This window comes from Mesoplodon densirostris, chromosome 14 (assembly GCF_025265405.1).
Source record: "Mesoplodon densirostris isolate mMesDen1 chromosome 14, mMesDen1 primary haplotype, whole genome shotgun sequence".
Taxonomy (NCBI): domain Eukaryota; kingdom Metazoa; phylum Chordata; class Mammalia; order Artiodactyla; family Ziphiidae; genus Mesoplodon; species Mesoplodon densirostris.
Genome location: NC_082674.1, coordinates 4,389,628 through 4,407,218, shown reverse-complemented (window position 1 = coordinate 4,407,218; position 17,591 = coordinate 4,389,628).

Genomic DNA, 17,591 nt, shown 5'->3' with positions numbered 1-17,591 from the left:
AAAATAAATAAAAGAGAAGACAAGTTGGTGTTATGGAGGAAGCTCTAGACTTTAGTCCAAAGCATCCTGGTCTGAGGATGGGCTCTGTGGCCACTTCATAGACCCTTCGGATGGTGAAATGTGTGCCCCCCTCTCCTTTACCACTTGTGGGCTCTGGATGCCCGTTCTGTAGCAACCTCCCTCATACCGGCCCTCTCTCTGCATCCAGTCTTGCAACTCCACTCAGTTTTTGCCTCTGGCAGCAAGGTGGGGAGGAGTGTCTCCCAACTTAAACCTCTGGGATTTTGTGATTAGTATTTTCTGGCCCCCACATATCAACCTGACTCTTAGTTGACAGTACCTTCTGCCAAGAAACCCGAGATTGTAAGGATGGCATTTGAACAACAATCCCCTGTGCCTTTGTTAAAGTCTGTTCTGCCTTGAGTTCACTGGACACCTGTGTCTCAAATACGTCCAGAAGGCTCCCCTGCTCACCTGGACTTCTGGTCAACCTGTTATTCCTACACTTCTCTTAGGCTGAGTGGATACTCCTGCAAAAAGTGTACACAGCTCTGGTTCACTCAGTCAACCATCTTCAGATTTTCTCCTGGGACCCCTATCGTGGAGCCACCGAAAAGAGTGGTGAAATATACATGTAGTTAGTATTTGGCCAGTCTTCATTCCACAAAAGAAAATAAAAATAAAGAAAAAATAGGAGGCACAATGTTCAATTTGACTCCTGTGTCCTGACACAACATTTCTCTTTCATGCCGGAAGTTTCTTACAGTGTAGAAAAACATGTTTCAGCAAAGGAAGGCCAATTTTCAAAACCACTTATTTGGCAAATGCACAAGCTCTCAAGCTGGAAAGTCCTGCTTCTGGTTCCTCGCTGTTTACCTAATCCCAAAGCAGTGGCAATCATGTTAAAAAAAAAAAAAAAAACTTATCAGCTCTGCCAATAGCCTTGGGCTTTGCTTGCTACAGTAATGTACACAAAAGAGAGAGATGGTGATAAGGGGTTGCTTATGCAATTGAAATGCACTGCCATCTGTGTAGAACGTGAGTGCCTGTTTGAAGAGCTACCGGGCACAAAATTTATGGCACCCTTTATTTTACAACTGCACTGCCCTCACTATAAATGTTTTCATGGGATCAGCCTGTTTATTCCTTGCCTAATAACCCATCCAGTCAAGCTGGAATGTCTAAATAAAGAGTTCTACTGCTATAAGATGCAGTATTTGATCAGAGGATAATCAATACATTGCATTTTTCTAACATCATATTAACTTACATGATAAAGTATTCACTGCTGTATGGACCAAGTTCCCTAGAATAACAAATAACTTGGAAGAATGTTAGCACTTTAAAAAATTGTGTTGGCATTCAAAGTCTACAAGAATCTCTATACATCTGCTTTCCAGCATTATAAAACGATGCGTCTTCAGCATATTCTTCTTCTTCTTGATGTTGAATTGCATGCGCTTACCAGAGCAGAATCAATGAGAAATAAAAATGCTATAGGGAAATCTTGCTAAAGTCATTCTCTTCTAAACCATCCGTTTACAAGAGATCGACTAATTAAATCATGCCATAGGTCTTCCTTTTAGCAGGAAAAGGCAGTTAGCTAATCTGAGCTCTTAAACTAATACTAGAAATAGGCATTTTCACATAGGACACATTATCTAGAGTACCGAAAAGTATTCTTCTTTGTTTACATTTGATGCCTAAGGTGAAGCACTGCTTTTTTCCAACCTCATGTCAAACACATGCTTAGCATAAGATGGTGCCTTAAGCAAATCTAGGGTCAATGTAACCCAAAGGTTTCTACTGGCTGCTGGTGGTGGGCCTGGCTGTAGTAACAAAACACCACAGACTGGGAGACTTCAAACAACAGACATTTATTGTTTTACAGTTTTGGAGAGGAGAATTCTAAAATCATGGTGTCAGCAGGACCATCCTCCCTCTGAAACCTATAGGGAGAGTCCTTCCTTGCCTCCTTCAGCTCTAGTGTTTGCACCAATCCTTGGCCTCCCTTGGTTTGCATGCCATCTTCTTTCCATGTGTCTGTCTTCACATAGTGTTCTCCTCTTTGTGTCTTCCTCCTCTTTTTATAAGGACACTGGTGATATTGGATTAAGGGCCCACTGTACTCCATCATGACCTCATCTTAACTAGTTACATCTGTAAAGACCCTCTTTTCAAATAAGTTGCATCCAGAGATACTGGGAGTTGGGACTTTCACAAATCTTTCTGGGGGAACATAGATCAATTCAATCTATAACAGGTTGCATACATCCCAGTTTGTTTTGGGCCCTGTCTAATGGCTAAGGCTCAGATGTGGGATATAACAGTCAGGTGGATATCTTTGTAGGTAGTTTGCTGGAAAGAACAATGAGCAAAGATGTCTGTATCAGGTCACATCATGATTAACAAACTCCAAGAACCAAAGCCAATGGAACCAACCCTTCCCATTTACACCAGCGTTTACAGGACTCCCCTGGGGCATCCTGGGGTGACTTCAATGGGTTTCAGGTAGATTTGGAAGCTGGCATCACAAGCAGTTAACATCATAGCTTAGCCTAGCCTGTCTCAAACATGCTCAGAACACTTACATTAGCTCACAGTTGGGTAAAATCATCTAACACAAAGCGTATTTTATAATAAAGTGTTGATTCTCTCATGTAATTGATTGAATATGGTACTGAAACTGTGAAGCAGAATGGTTGTCTGGGTACAGAATAATTGTAAGTGTCTAGGTGTTTTACCCTTGTGATTGATCACCTGGCTGATGGGGGGCTGTGACTGCCACTGCCCAGCATCACAAGAGAGTATCATACAGTATAGCATTAGCCTGGGAAAAGATCAAAATTCAAACTTGATGTACATTTTCTACTAAATGTATATTGCTTTCACAATGTCACAAGGTCAAAAAAAATAAGTTTGAACCATCCTAAGTCAGAGGTCCTCTCCAGAAAAATTGGTATGTCCAGGAAGCAGGACCAGCAGGGAATGAGACACACCAAACCAATGAAGATTCTGATGAGGTCCAGAAGGGCACCACCCACAGCACAGGCTGAAGTGAAACTTCCTGACAGTGTTTGTCACTTGACATTCTGAGGACAGTGAACAATGTACAGTAGTCGTCACAGAGAGGAATTTGGGTTTCCAGAATAGGGAGGTAGAGCTTAGGCTCTGCTAAGCCCTAAATGTTCCTAATAGATTATTTTAAAAGATTATTTACAGAGGGGAAGAAGATTAACCAATGAACCTAAAACCAACACAGAAATGCTATCTTGATGCTGAGTAATACATAGGATAGGATCACTTCTGGAATACACATTCCATCCTCATATAACTGCACAAATGATCATGATAAAGATGTAAAAATGGTGATGCTTTGCATAATTGGGGGGTAGTTAAAGTTAAAGCAATAGCTGCTCTTGACAAAAGGATTGAATGTGAGGAGAAAAAGTGCAGCGAAAGTGAAACAGAAGATCAAGGTCCCTGGCCGAAACCCACCATTAGGAATGTTTTGGGAGAAGGAGACCTAAACAGGGACCTGGAAATGTGGATGACCTGGAAACCAAGAGGTCAGAAACATTATCAACTGCTGAAGAGAACTGATAACGTTGAATTCAGTAAAGCTCATCATTTATGTAGCTCAGTAAAGAAACTTTTGACCAGGCCAATAAGGAGATGTCTGTGAACTTGGAGCAAGCAATCCTGGTACATTCTAAACACTGAGGTCCAGGTCTGAGTGATTAAGTTAAACACAATAGGTGATTGTAAGAAGAAGTAGATACTTCATTTGGGGGACTTGGAAGTGAGGAGATAGAAATACGTCATAATAATTAGGAGGGGTAGCAAAGTTAAAATTCTAATATAAACAATATAAACAATGAAGGTTTTTTACTAACATTTGTTAGAACAGGCTCAGTAAACTCCTGGAGCTAAGATTCTCGTATCACCATATAATCTACATACTATACTCTAATGTGTATATATGTATATATATATATATATATATATATATATACATATATACACTTCCTTACTAAATCACTTTCATCTAATCCTTCTTCCAGGGTCTGCTTCTGGAAGAGTCATACCTATGATACCCACCTACTTCCCTCCTGTCTGATGATTGGAATCCTTGTGCCCAAAGGTCAACTGACAAATAGCCCTTGTTGGCTGGACACTCCATTGACAGTTCAAACTCAGTGTGTCCAGATTTGGTCATGTCATTTCCCTGAGTTCTCCTTCCAGGTGCTCCAACTCCCTTGAAGTTCGACAGTCTGTCCCGAGAGGACTTGGGGTCCACTTTGACCAATGTCTACCCTTGTTCCCCTTACCCAGAATGCCAGCAAGTGTTGCTGTTTCTTCTTTTGACCCTTTATTTATATGCCTAGTATACTTAACAGCTTTCAAACTTCCATTTCTCCAAACTTCAGCTAATGAGTGCACTATTCTCTCAGGTGACTGCCCCTGACCTCATCTTCTTACCAAGCATAATGCACAACACCATCTAATTTTATGCCCCAAAACACCAGGTCCATGGAGTCACTGCCCTGCTAACGGCTCCCCATTGACTCATGTCAGATTCTAACTTTCCATTTACTCATTAATACATGCATTGGTTCATTCAAGAAATGTTTTTGAGGTCCTAAAACATACCCGACAATTTTATCTTCAATGGAGTTGATGTGGTTCACAACATAGACAGACCCCTTTGCCCAACAGCAGGAAGTAATACATCCTAGGATGAAAAATGAAGCAGCAATAAGGGCGGAAGAGTGACAAGAATAGCGAGATTAGATCAATGGTCAAGGAGATGGTATGTGAATGGACCCCAAATGAAGGGCAAAGAGATACATGGAAACAGTAAGAGCAAATGTATCTTAAGGTGCCCAAGAAACAACAGTAAACTCAGTTTGTTGTGGCTCTAACACCACCAGGAGGAGGAAGAAGTATAAAAGTCAAGGCCAGAAGGCAGCCTGGCCCAGGTAGGGGTAGAGGGAATGGCCCTGGAGAGGTGAGAAGTCTCACTTATCTATACCAAGTGTAATGGGAATATAATGAGGGTTGTGCACAAGGCAGACATGATATTTGATTCATGTTTATAAGTAATAATTTAGGCTTCAATTAAACAAAGGTGTTGTATGGTGGTAAGAGTGAAGATAGGGAGAAAAGGAAAAAGCTCTTGCAACACGTCAGGCCTCTCTGGGCCAGCGCCATACGTTAGGGACACAGGCTCCAGACTGTCACTGCTAAACCAGCTGGGACACTCCGCCAAAAGCACCTGCCCCCTTCCCATCAGAAGAGCAGAGTCCAGCTTCTCTGCCCACTCCAGCTGCTTTCCTCTGCCAGTGTCCACTGACTCCACCTACAACTGACACTGTAGCACATCTCAGATATTTTGGAACCAGTACCCCATTCTGGACCAAGGGGTGGTGGCTTACTGACATTAACATGAGTGTGTGTGTTGAACTGGAATTTGAATTCTATTTTGTCAGCTGGTGCTACCACAAGGAAAAGACCTAAGAGAGATCCCTCAGCTGTCACTGGTACCTACTGTTTTGGGGAGGGCTCATTCTGGTCCTCTTTAGGAAACTTCTCTGGTTGTGTCAGCTCCAGATTCTCTCTCCCATCTCAGAATGCCCATTGCAGGAAAAGGAAATTTAAAAATATTTATTACTTAATTACGCTCTGGTTAATTCAAGACTGCATTATACCTACCTAAGTATTTTTTTTAAAACCTTAAAGAAGTGAGAAGTATAATTTTTAATATACTCCTCAGAATAATGAAATATATTCATATTTATTTATATTAATACTATTTAAGTATCTATGCCAGATGTTATTCTAAGTTCTCCATATACGAACTCATTTAATCCTCAAAACAAAACTGTGAGGTAGGTATGATGATTATCCACATTTTTTAATGACAAAGAGGTTGTTATATAAAGATTATGTCATTTGATGTGTGCTCTGAACTGAATGTTTGTGTCCTCCCAAAATTCATATATTGAAGCCTTAACCCCCAATGTGATGATATTACAAAGTTGGGCCTTTGAGAGGTGATTAGGTCACGAAGGTGGAGCCCTCAAGAATGGGATTAGCACCCCTAAAATTAGCACCCCTGTGTATCTGAGGGATACAAAGAACTCCCTCAGCCCTTCCTCCATGTGAGGACACAGAAAGAAGGTGTGAGCTGTGAACCAAGAAGAAGACCCTCACCAGAAGGATACCATGCAGGTGCCTCGATCTTAGACTTCATGCCACCACAACTGTGAGAAATCAACTTCTGTTGTTTATAATCCACCCAGTCTGTGGAATTTTCTTACAGCATCTGGAACAAAGACACCAGCATACAGACCTAAGCCAATCTCTCCAGGCCATGCCTTTCCACTGAGACACCACATGGGTTGACCAGCATCTGATGAGCACTAAGCATACAGCAGATGAAAACAATTTATTTTACCTTTTGGTTGAATAGCCAGTAATCTAATGCCATAACAATGCATCCACGTTTAGGCTGAAAAGAACCAGATTTAGACAGAAGGGGAAATAAGAGAGTAGAAGGATACATCCTGACTGTATAATTTCATGACTCAGCTGCTCAAGGACCCAGGCTGCAGCTACACCCATATGAAAATGGACCTCTGGCCCTCCACACTACTCAGAGAGCCTCCCTATGAATCACACAACATCCCTCAGATTCTTGACCTCGATCTGTTAATTAATTCAGTAAATGTCTGTGAAGTGTGTGGTATGTGCCCGGCATGTTGAGCCCATCACTTACCCTTTCAGCTGTGGCTTCACTCAGGCCTGTAGCTTCCATCTTTTCCACACCCCTAGCTTTCAGGTGGTTCTTTTCTTCTCAGCTACAGTTTGGGTGCTTCCAGTTATTTATTTATTATTATTATTATTTTTTTGCACTGAGCTGATCTCCCTGTGCTATGCGGCTGCTTCCCACTAGCTATCTACCTTACGTTTGGTAGTGTATATATGTTCATGCCTCTATTTTGTTTTGTCACAGCTTACCCTTCCCCCTCCCCATATCCTCAAGTCCATTCTCTAGTAGGTCTGTGTCTTTATTCCTGTCTTACCCCTATATTCTTCATGAGATTTTTTTCTTAAGTTCCATATATATGTGTCAGCATACACTTCCAGTTATTTTTAACCAGCCCACTGCCTTCCTAAAAAAGAAAATGAGTTGATAAACATAAAGTGATTGAGAAATCAGACACAAGATTGAACTTTCCAGTGTCAACACCTTCTTGATTTTCCATAAATGGTGATGGATCTTCACATCCAGCCTGTACCCAGAAAGACTTTTTGTAGAAAAACTAAGCTTAAGAAAAACAAATGCAAACCAGCCCTAAGATTCATAGGGAGATGCTGGATAGCCAGAGCAGCCAAATAACCTTTAAAAAGAAGAACAAAGTTGAAAGACTCACACTTTCCATAAGCTTAAGACAATGTGGTATTGGCATAAGGATAGATCTAGAGATCAATAGAAGAGGATGAGAATCCAGAAGTAAGCACTTGCATTTATGGTCAATCCAGAAGTAAACTCTTGCATTTGACAAGGTATCCGAAAAACTCAATGGGGGAAAGAATAGTCTTTTCAACCAATGATGCTGATGCTGGAAAACTGAATACTCACAGGCAAAAGATGACGTTGGACCCCTATTTCACATCATATACAAAAATTAACTCAACATTTATTATATATTTAACCACAAGAGCTAAAATTATAACACTTCATATTTTATATAAATATAAAAGTGAAACCTTGTGGTCTTTGTTTAGGTTATGGTCTCTTAACTATGACACCAAAAGCTCAAGTGACAAAATAAAATATAAATAAATTTGACTTTATCAAAATTTAAAATATTTGTGCTTCAAAGTACACCATCAAAAAGTGAAAAGACTATCCATAGAATGGGAGAAAATATTTTCAAATCTCTTATGTGATATGAGACATATCTGGAACATATAAAATATACTTACAACTCAACAATAAAAATACAATCCATTTTTTTAAGTGGGAGAAGGATTTGAATATACATGTTTCCAAAGAAGACATAAAAATAATTCCATGACAAGATAGACAATAATAAATGTTGACAAGGTTATGGAGAGACTGGAACTCTTATACATTGCTAGTGGGAAGCAAAATGATATGATCATTTTGTAAAAGAAGTTGGCAGATTCTCAAAATGTTAAACATAGGGTTACTATACTACTCAATCTTTCACTCCTAGGTGTACACTCATGAGAACTGAAAATATATGTTCATTCAAAATTCTATACACAAATATTCATAGCAACACCATTCCTAACGGTCAAAAAGGAGAAGCAACCCAAATGTCCATCAACTGATGAATGAATAAATAAAATGTGGTATATCCATACAATAGAAATGTATTCAGCTATGAAAAGGAATGAAGTATTTATACATGCTACAACACAGGTGAATCTCAAAAATATTATGCTCGGTGAAAGGAATCGGATACAAACAGTCACATGGTATATAATTCAGTTTACACAAAATGTCAAGAATAGCCAAATACATAAAAACAGAAACCATACTGTGGTTTCCATGGGATTGTGAAGGGAGAAATAGAAAGCACTATTGATGGACATGGGATTTCTCTGGGGGGTGATAAATATGTTCTGAAATTAGACAGTGGACAGCTCTGTGATCATCATTTAAGAAAAGGAGACATTGTGAATGGATTTTGTGGTATATAATTTATATCTCAATAAAATTGGTATAAAAAGCATCCATTTGTTAGCTCATCATTCTGTAAGTCCAGACCTGATATATCTGTGCTCTCTGCTAGAGTGTCACAAGGCACAAATCAAGGTTTTGGTGGCTGAGCTCTCTTCTGAGCTTAGGGCCCTCATTCAAACTTATTCTTTGCAAAATTCAGTTCCCTACAAAGAAATAGGGCTAGATCCCTATTATCTGCTTGCTGTCAGATGAAGGCCACTCTAATTTCAAGAGGCTTCACACATTCCCTGACAGGTGGTCCTCTCCATCTCAAAGCCAGAAATAAAGAATCTTCCTTGTGTAAAATCTCACTTCTCACACTTGTTCTTATTTATTTATTTAATTTGCTTATCTTTATTCAGGGTGAGGCTTGTCTCCTGTAGTGCTCATATGATTAGGTCAGTGGTTCTCCAGGACAATCTTTCTCAGAGCCAGCTGTGCTTTGTAACCTAACCTCATCATGGGAGTGATGTCCATTCTATTCAGTCTCAGGGATTATACCAGGTGTGTATACCATGAGGTTATATTCTAGGTGGGCATCTTATAATTTTGTCTATCACGGCCCCCTGGCTAGAAATCCCCCTGTCTTTATGCTGACCCTGCCCTGTTGTCATCTTCAGGATTATTCTATGGATACTCTTGAATACCATCACATGGCCTAACACAGAGCAGAAACTGAAAAAAAAATACATTCAGGTTAAATGCCAAAGGTAATGTGTCTATACTGTCAGCCCTCAATGTCGGAGGGTCTGGTATTCAATATGTTGACATCTCTTTTCAGATGACTTCCAAGAATAGTTATGAATTCTAAAAGCTTCTAGGGATGGTCTTATTATTGTTCTAGAAGTCTCTGTCTTATTTCCTATATTTGGAAACTCAACACTCACAAGAATTATGTGTATGAGTGTGTACGTGATGGAGAGAGCATGTGTGTGGGTGAGAAAGACAGAGATGACTGACAGAAACACTGCTTTATTGCTGCTATTGCTTCAAGCCATTCTGCTCAAAAATGGGAAATAACGTGAAAATCAATAGAACATAATAAAAGTCATCACTGAAGAGAAGAAGGCTGCCGAAAAGCAAGCATGTTTTGTGGAATGCTGGCAATCTCCTGCCCTGTGTATTTCTCTCTACTCTCCACCTTTTTACATGGTGTGGATTTATCCACAATATGCCCAGATTCTGAAAATCCCAGGGGAGGGTTGGAACTTAATTGCGGCCATATGAAGCCTTGGAGGGCTTGGCTTATTGACATGGCCTCCATGCAAGAGGTATAAGGACTGGCCAAATGATGATAATTGACCCAGACAGCAAACACAGAACATTTTCACTTTGCAAAGTGATTTTACTCACCAGTCATGATATAAGATAAAAATTATGATGCTATGATTTGTCTTTCAAGGAAGGTTCTTACCTATTTAGCAAAAAATGCCTTTGGGTTCAGTTTTCCCATCTATCTATATAGGGAGATAATATTTATCTGGGTTTTTTATGAGCCACATGTTGAGAGATGTACATTGTTCAAAATGTGTGTTTACTTAGATAAGAATCTGATTTTAATAAATAAATTTTTTTCACAGATTAAAATAAATAGTCCTATGTGCCAGTTAGGGGACTTTATGTTACATCATGCAAACCCTAAAATAATATTTTGAGATACATTTAATTCCCATTCCTTTATAGATCAGGAAACGGAAGCTATCAAAATGGCGTTGCTACTTATGGGTGCTGAGAGTTGAGTGAATCCCAGGATTTTAATTTGCATTGACTACACTTGGACTGTCTGTGGCACTTAGGTCTCTACTGCCCTTTGAGAAAATGACTCACTGCTTTCCTGTAAACTTTGATAAGATAATGCTGCATTTTGTCAAAGACACTTTAGAACATTGTACTATTACACATCCTTTGTCCAGAGAAGTCATTTAGAACTAAAGGTGCATTGGGTCATTTTATAATATAGAGTCCTAAGCATGAGGATTGAGTGAATTCCTAGAAAAATTATTCAACTATGTATCATGCTAGTAATTGGACATTTTTTTCTAAAGAACTTCCTCAGAGTCTTTTCAGATCAAGGCTTGATATAAATAAATGTAACTGGATATTCATTTTTTCTCATTTTTAGAGTCTTAGCTAAGGCCATTAAACTGAGCACCAAGATGAACAAGTCTCTCACTTTCTAAAAATGGTAGCTAGACTCATCCTTTTCAGGAATTACTAAGAAATAGTCAAAGCTTGTTCTAAGATAATTAATCTATCATCCTTCTTTGAACTCTAAGTAAGAGGAGACTAGAAAAGAATCACAGCTGGAAAGAGAAAAGGGAAGGCAGGGTGGAGAACTCCCAAGGATTACCACCAGGTCAATGCAAGTGAGGGACCATAGGAAGACAGGGAGTGTCTTCCAAGAGAAAAGACCAAAAGCTAACAAGTTTCCCCATCACAGTTTGGAAATAACCAAGCTGCTCACAGAGTCAGGAACAAACTCATAGGGCCACCTGTCTCTCCTAATTGGAACAGGAAGAGGTCTCAGGAGGTGCCTGGATTTTACGTGGGGCTGAGGGGATGCTGCATCACCTTTGGAAGTGATTGTAACTCCATTGGCAAATGCCTCCACTTCTGTTGGGAGGATCTGTATTGCTGTAGGGATGTGTCTACATTTCCACTGAAAGGGGATGAACTAACATTGGAAAGTGTCTGCATTTTCATTCCAGTCATCCCTATGTGCGTTGGTAGGTTTCTTCATTTCCCTTGGGAGGGGTCTGTATTGCCACTGGGAGGTGTGTACATATCCAGATTTTGGAGAGTAGGAATGCCAGGTATTTCTTATTGACAAGATAAGACTTACAAGATGTCAGCTGGAACATCATCCATACCAGAAACAATGCATTATCTGACATCTGAGGGGAGAACAGGAGGAGGACATAGAGCCGATTGTACCTCGGTTAAACCCACAGCATATGCCCCAACGTGACTAATCAACATTTTAGAATCTGCACAGAGGTCCTTAATCACATAGGGCCTTGCCCTTGCTTCCTCCTTTAGAGCAAGCACAGATAAGGAACTATAAGGTATAACATGAGATGAAAAATAAGAGCAGATGACACCTGTTAAATGAACTAAAGGCTGCACAGCCTTATTCAGACCTGAATCCTGGGGTAAGGATCAATGTAAATATAGAAGTGAGATACAAAGGCTTATTTAGACCAGCTTAGACTTTTTAATGCCTGAAAATGAGATTATTCTAATGCATGAATGTGGCAAAAAAAGGGGATAAAAACTACCCACTCGGGAATGGAGAAAAACCAATAAAGTAGGTTCGAAGAGTGCAATGAGAGAAAAATACACTGTCTTAACTTGCCTCTGTCACGTTCAGCTCATGCAATATGCTACTGACAGTCATGCATGCATGCAAATGTGTTTAAATGGAGAATGCTGCAATAGAAATAGTGTGTGAGGAGTATTGCCTTCAGAAGTTTGGACTTTGTTTAAAAAGCCACCATCATTCATACACACAATCATTGACAGTATTTCTTCTCCTTGCCTTCCATTCCCACCTTCTCTGCTCTTATCCATTTCACTAATCTCTATTCAGTACAGAATAGTATTGAGCTCCTGCTATGTACTCAATACTATATTGTGGAATATACAGAAACACAAAAGCATCTGTCTGCAGCAGATTCAATGAGACCTTCGCTCAAAATAGAGATTACTTCATAAAAATAAGGGTTAAACTTACCATATTAAATGTCTCCAAAAGTTTATTTTTAAGATGAAGAGCATCAAATCTTCAAAATATTTTATACATTCATACACTGAAGACATATGTTTAAGTGCATGGCCAGTTGGGTTGATAATGAGAAAACAAGTTATTAAAGGACAGGAAAGTAAAAAGGAAAACTATGTCATGGTCAATCCAGACTTCTTTAGAGCCATGAATACCATTTTCACTAGAATAGCAATTATAATTATTCCAGTTGTGTTGGGAGAAAGGAGTACATGTTGGGTGACATAATCCCAGCTCTGCATGAACTACCTATTTGATCTTGAGTAAGTCTTTTAACATCATCTGTAACTAACAGCTGTAAATCTCAATGTACATTCCCAGATTTTCAATATCAAGAAAGCAGTTTAATTTCCTGTTTTGCAATCTACATATTTTAATGCTTATGTTGGGTCTTTTCCATGACAATTCCAGGAGGTAAGCAAATGCACTTATATCCAGCCTCCTACTGCATCTTTTCCAAAAGATAAACTGAATTTTAGTGTAACAGATGTTTGCTTATTATAGGAAGACAATGCTGTGAAATTCTGGCAGGTTGGTGCATTTGTTTCCAAGCATGAGAGTTTTAGGAAATCTGAACATTTATAAGGCATCAGTGATTCAGGCTGGACAAGACATGGTCTTGTCCATTATCTCTTCTCCATGGCATGAGATCGCTGCAGCAGTCATCATTGAGGGGAAGGTAAATCTATAGAGGCTCTTTGAAAGATACCTACCACAGTCAAAAAATATGGCCGTTTTTAATGAGGCATGATCTTTTCATTTGAAGTTGTGATTTACCAGCAGGGTAACTTTTTCAGCTTGTAATGTTCTGGGTTCTGCAGGTTAGCTAGCTAAGCTCAATGTGATTGGCATGCAAAACCCCTTAAAACTGTCAGGCCACCTTGCAATTAGGCATAATGCCACCCAAACAGATGGCTTGAATGATGGCGTGCCAGACAGCCAATACACATATCAGCATTGAGCATTCAGAGAGAATTTCCTCCCTTAGAATGCCAGAATATGAATCTATGGCTTAGCTAGCAATAAGGTACTTTACATTGCACACACATTTTAGGAAGAATAATGCAGTTTTTACACAGGTTGATAAGGGACAAGATAAGTATAGACTCACAGATTCTCAGGGTTATGAGACACGTTAAAGTCAATGAATTTGAGTGACTCCTTTGATGCTCCATCCATTCATTCATTCATCCATCCAACAAATATTGAATCCCCATGATGAGTTCATCATTACATGGCTCTCTGCCCAGCTATTTGGTCTTACTGTTGTTTAGCCTGGACTTAACCACTTTCATTGACAGGGAACTCACTACTATTAACTCAATATCCATGTCATCTTCCACTGAATAACCTCAATCTTGACTACATCTTCTTAATGTACAATGTCCAGACCCAAATCCACTACTATATATGCAGTGGGTTCTAAGATGTCCTCAGCTGCTTTAGATAGAATTGAAAAATCATTTGGTACTTTTTCTTGAAATATGAATGAGACCCATTATTCAATATTATCCCCTCCTAACTTCATTTAGGTTTTATAAAACACAGCAGGCTTTGCAAATCTAGGACAGACAACAAAAAGACTGTGGTTTTGAGAATGTTGCTGTTGTGGCCTTGTGAAGTGAAGTGATGTGATGATGTGTGATGTGGTTTCAGCATCAGTGTATTTGTAACCTGCTCACTCGCCATGAAAATCAGGCATGGGGATCATTGAGGCAAAACAAGGGTCTCTTCCTCAATTGTTCCATAGTCCAGATCTGTGGGCCATGCTCAACTCCCCAGCAAGAGGGATGCATTAAAGTATAAACACAAGTCGAAGATGCCTCGATGTTTCACTATGGTCTCCTGGGAGGGTTGAACATCCAAGATCTGAACAACACCATGCCAATGGTAGGATCCATAGGTAATGTTACCCTTGGAGAAAATACCCAACGTGGCACCTTTGGTGTGGACATCAGTGGGCTTTATCAACAGTAATGATGGTGCTTCCAGCATGGGACATTGGTGTCAGTGCCTTCCCTGTCATGGTGAGCATACCTGCTGCTTTTGGCATTGGACAGTGTTATGGGTTGAAATGTGTCCCTTGGAAATTCGTATGTCGAGGTCCTAAAGCCCAGCACCTGAGTGTGTGAACTTATCTGGAGACAGGACTGTTGTAGGTGTGATTAGTTAAAATGAGCTCATGCTGGAATAAGGTGGGCCCTCATCCAATTTTTATGAGAAGGAGAAATCTGGACACAGACTTGCACACAAGTAGAATGCCAGGTGAAGATGAGGTGCAGATTGGGGTGATTCATCTATAAGCCAAGGGAGACCAAACATGCCAGCAAACCACCAACAGCTAGGAGAGGGGCCGGGAGCAGACTCTCCCTCACAGCCCTCAGAAAAATGAACCTTGCCGACACATTGATCTTGGACTTCTGGCCTCCAGAACTGTGAAATAATACATTTCTCTCTTTATTGTCTTTGTTTAAGCTACCCAACCTATGGTGCTTTGTTACAGCAGCCTGAGAAAACTAATACAGATGGGAATAGGGACATTCGTTTAATTGACAATGTAGGACCAGAGGAAAGTGATAGCGGCTCTATTCCAACAAAGGAGGCTGCTTCACATATGTGATAGCTATGTTCATGGAATGGGAAAGTAGAGGTCAGGAAATCCAAAGAGCTGCTGTTTTCATAGTGTGAGTGTCAACAGAGCCAGAAAGACGTAGACTGAAGTGTAATTTTTAATCCTAATTTTACCAATTGGCTTGTAGGATCCTGACCCAGTTGCATTTATGTACATTTGCTCTGGAGTTGTCCTACGAGTCTTGCTGGGCTGTCCCCTCCTCGGCCATATCTAAGCAGCTTCCAAAGCTCATAAAATCTACCATCCTATCAAATCTGTTCCCTGACCTTCCTTCCTGCCTGTACTGCCTGTACTTCCTTCACTACTGCCTTTGGGAGACTGTCACCATTTCTTGTCTTGATCAGTGCATTTGTTTCCTAAATGGTGTCCCTGAAGTCAAGCTCCTACTTCCTCCCATTGCAAATTTTGAAGGCATGTTGAGGGTTTTCTAAGTAGATCAAATAAAGTTCAATATCCTTAGCCTACATATGAAACTTCTGGTGTCTGATCTCTCCAGAATATTTAGTGGTTAAAAGGCAGACTGTCTGACAACACTGCTCCCTACACCTGCTAGCTTGGGACCTTGGCCCCGTACCTCACCTGTGGGCCTTGGCTCCATCATGATAAAGTCCAGCAGTGAGAGTAACTCCTTCTAGGTTTGAAGGGTGGAGTAAGTGAGTTTACACTTAAACAACATCCAGAGATGTTTAATACAAGCTGATGTTTAATTTAACACAAAACTGCCCAAGAAATGTAAGCCATAATTATCTCCTGCTACAAATCTCTCCACTTTCTGTGTGTTCTAGTCATTCCAAAATGCTTCTGTTCCCAGAGCATGTCAAGCTGTATTGTTTCTCAGACTTTTCCACATGTTCTTCCCGGATCCTTATTTGCTGTGAAAACATGAACTTTTCTTTAAAGACTGTCTCAGTTGCAGTGTCTTTACAAAGCTTGTCCTGAGCCCTACATGTAGAAAAGACCACACCCTCTGTTCATCACATATATTTCTACAGAATTCACTCTCCCACTGAAAACACAGTCCATAGCAGGGCTTGGCTTGTGTTTATCTCCCCCAGAGATCAGGTCTTTGTATTTTATCAATCTTAGTGTCTTCTCACTACACACATTTTTTAATCAATAAAATTTTACATCTAGGTTTTACAAACATTATGGATAACATTACTACTTCTTTTCCTACAAAGTGATTGTTAGCCCAAGACAAACTTGCTGAATGAATGAATAAATAATGCATCTGGTGAAATATTCTTAAAATCTTTGCCATGTCCACACACAAAGTACCAAACCCAAGACTAACAGCTTCAGCCTTCTGACAGTCAGGCCAGTGCCTCTACCCCTACATCATATGCAGGCCAATAACAAATATATGTATGTATTAGTGCATTTGGTTATAAATAAACATAAAATCAAGCAGGTACAACTATCTTTCTTTTATACCTTTGTTCTCTTTTGTCACATGAAACTCATCATAGGTTAACCTTTTTATTCTCAGAGTTCAAGAAAAACACTCCAAGGTGTGAGTCAATGTAGAATTTTGCAATTCTGTGCTTGTATTCCAAGATACTCATGTATCTTTTTCTCAAACGAAGCTAGATTGTGGAAACTTCAGGATACCTGAAGGAGTCATCTTAAAGAGTGACCATCTTATCAAGGACAAAACAAAAGGCTGACACCAGCTAAACTCCACTGTTCAGGTATTACTGCCTTTCCCTGTGGCACCAAAGGGGAAGTTAGTAGCTTAGGAACCACGTCCAGTCCAGGTGCTCAGCACAGTAATCTGCCTCACTCAGAATGGGTACATCTTCCTGTCACATTCCAGATCAGCATTCACTTCTAATTTGTGGTATTAATCATAATTGTAATTATTTATGAACCTCATTTAAGGTGACAATCTCTCTTCCTGTTAATTTTTCAATACCTACGAATAGATTTGAGCCTAACATTATGTAATATAAATATATATATATATATATATATATATATATACACATACATATATACACATATATATGTGTGTATACATATCTTAAAATAACATAAATAAGTGGTTGCTTATATGAATCAGCTTCCAGACTGCACCTAACCAGGCATACGCAATCCTTAAGCCTTCATGCATATGTAACCCCTTTCTGTATTCTAAGTAAATTCAGGCTGAGGTACTGGGCAGGCACCAATTTTAAAAGCAATGCCTTAGATCTTAGGGCTTTCTTCTTCTTCATTCTGATTAACAGCCTCAGCAAACATCATTTTTAAAAACATATCTCAGCGATTTAATGAAAGATTAAGTAACTTTCAAAGCATTACAAATACAAGTAAAATTGCATCTAAAAAGACAGAAGAAAACAGTGCAGAGTCTACCTTGAATGTCCATGTGCTGATCACTGCATGAATGAAAGAAGAGGTTCTGCACATGTGTATCT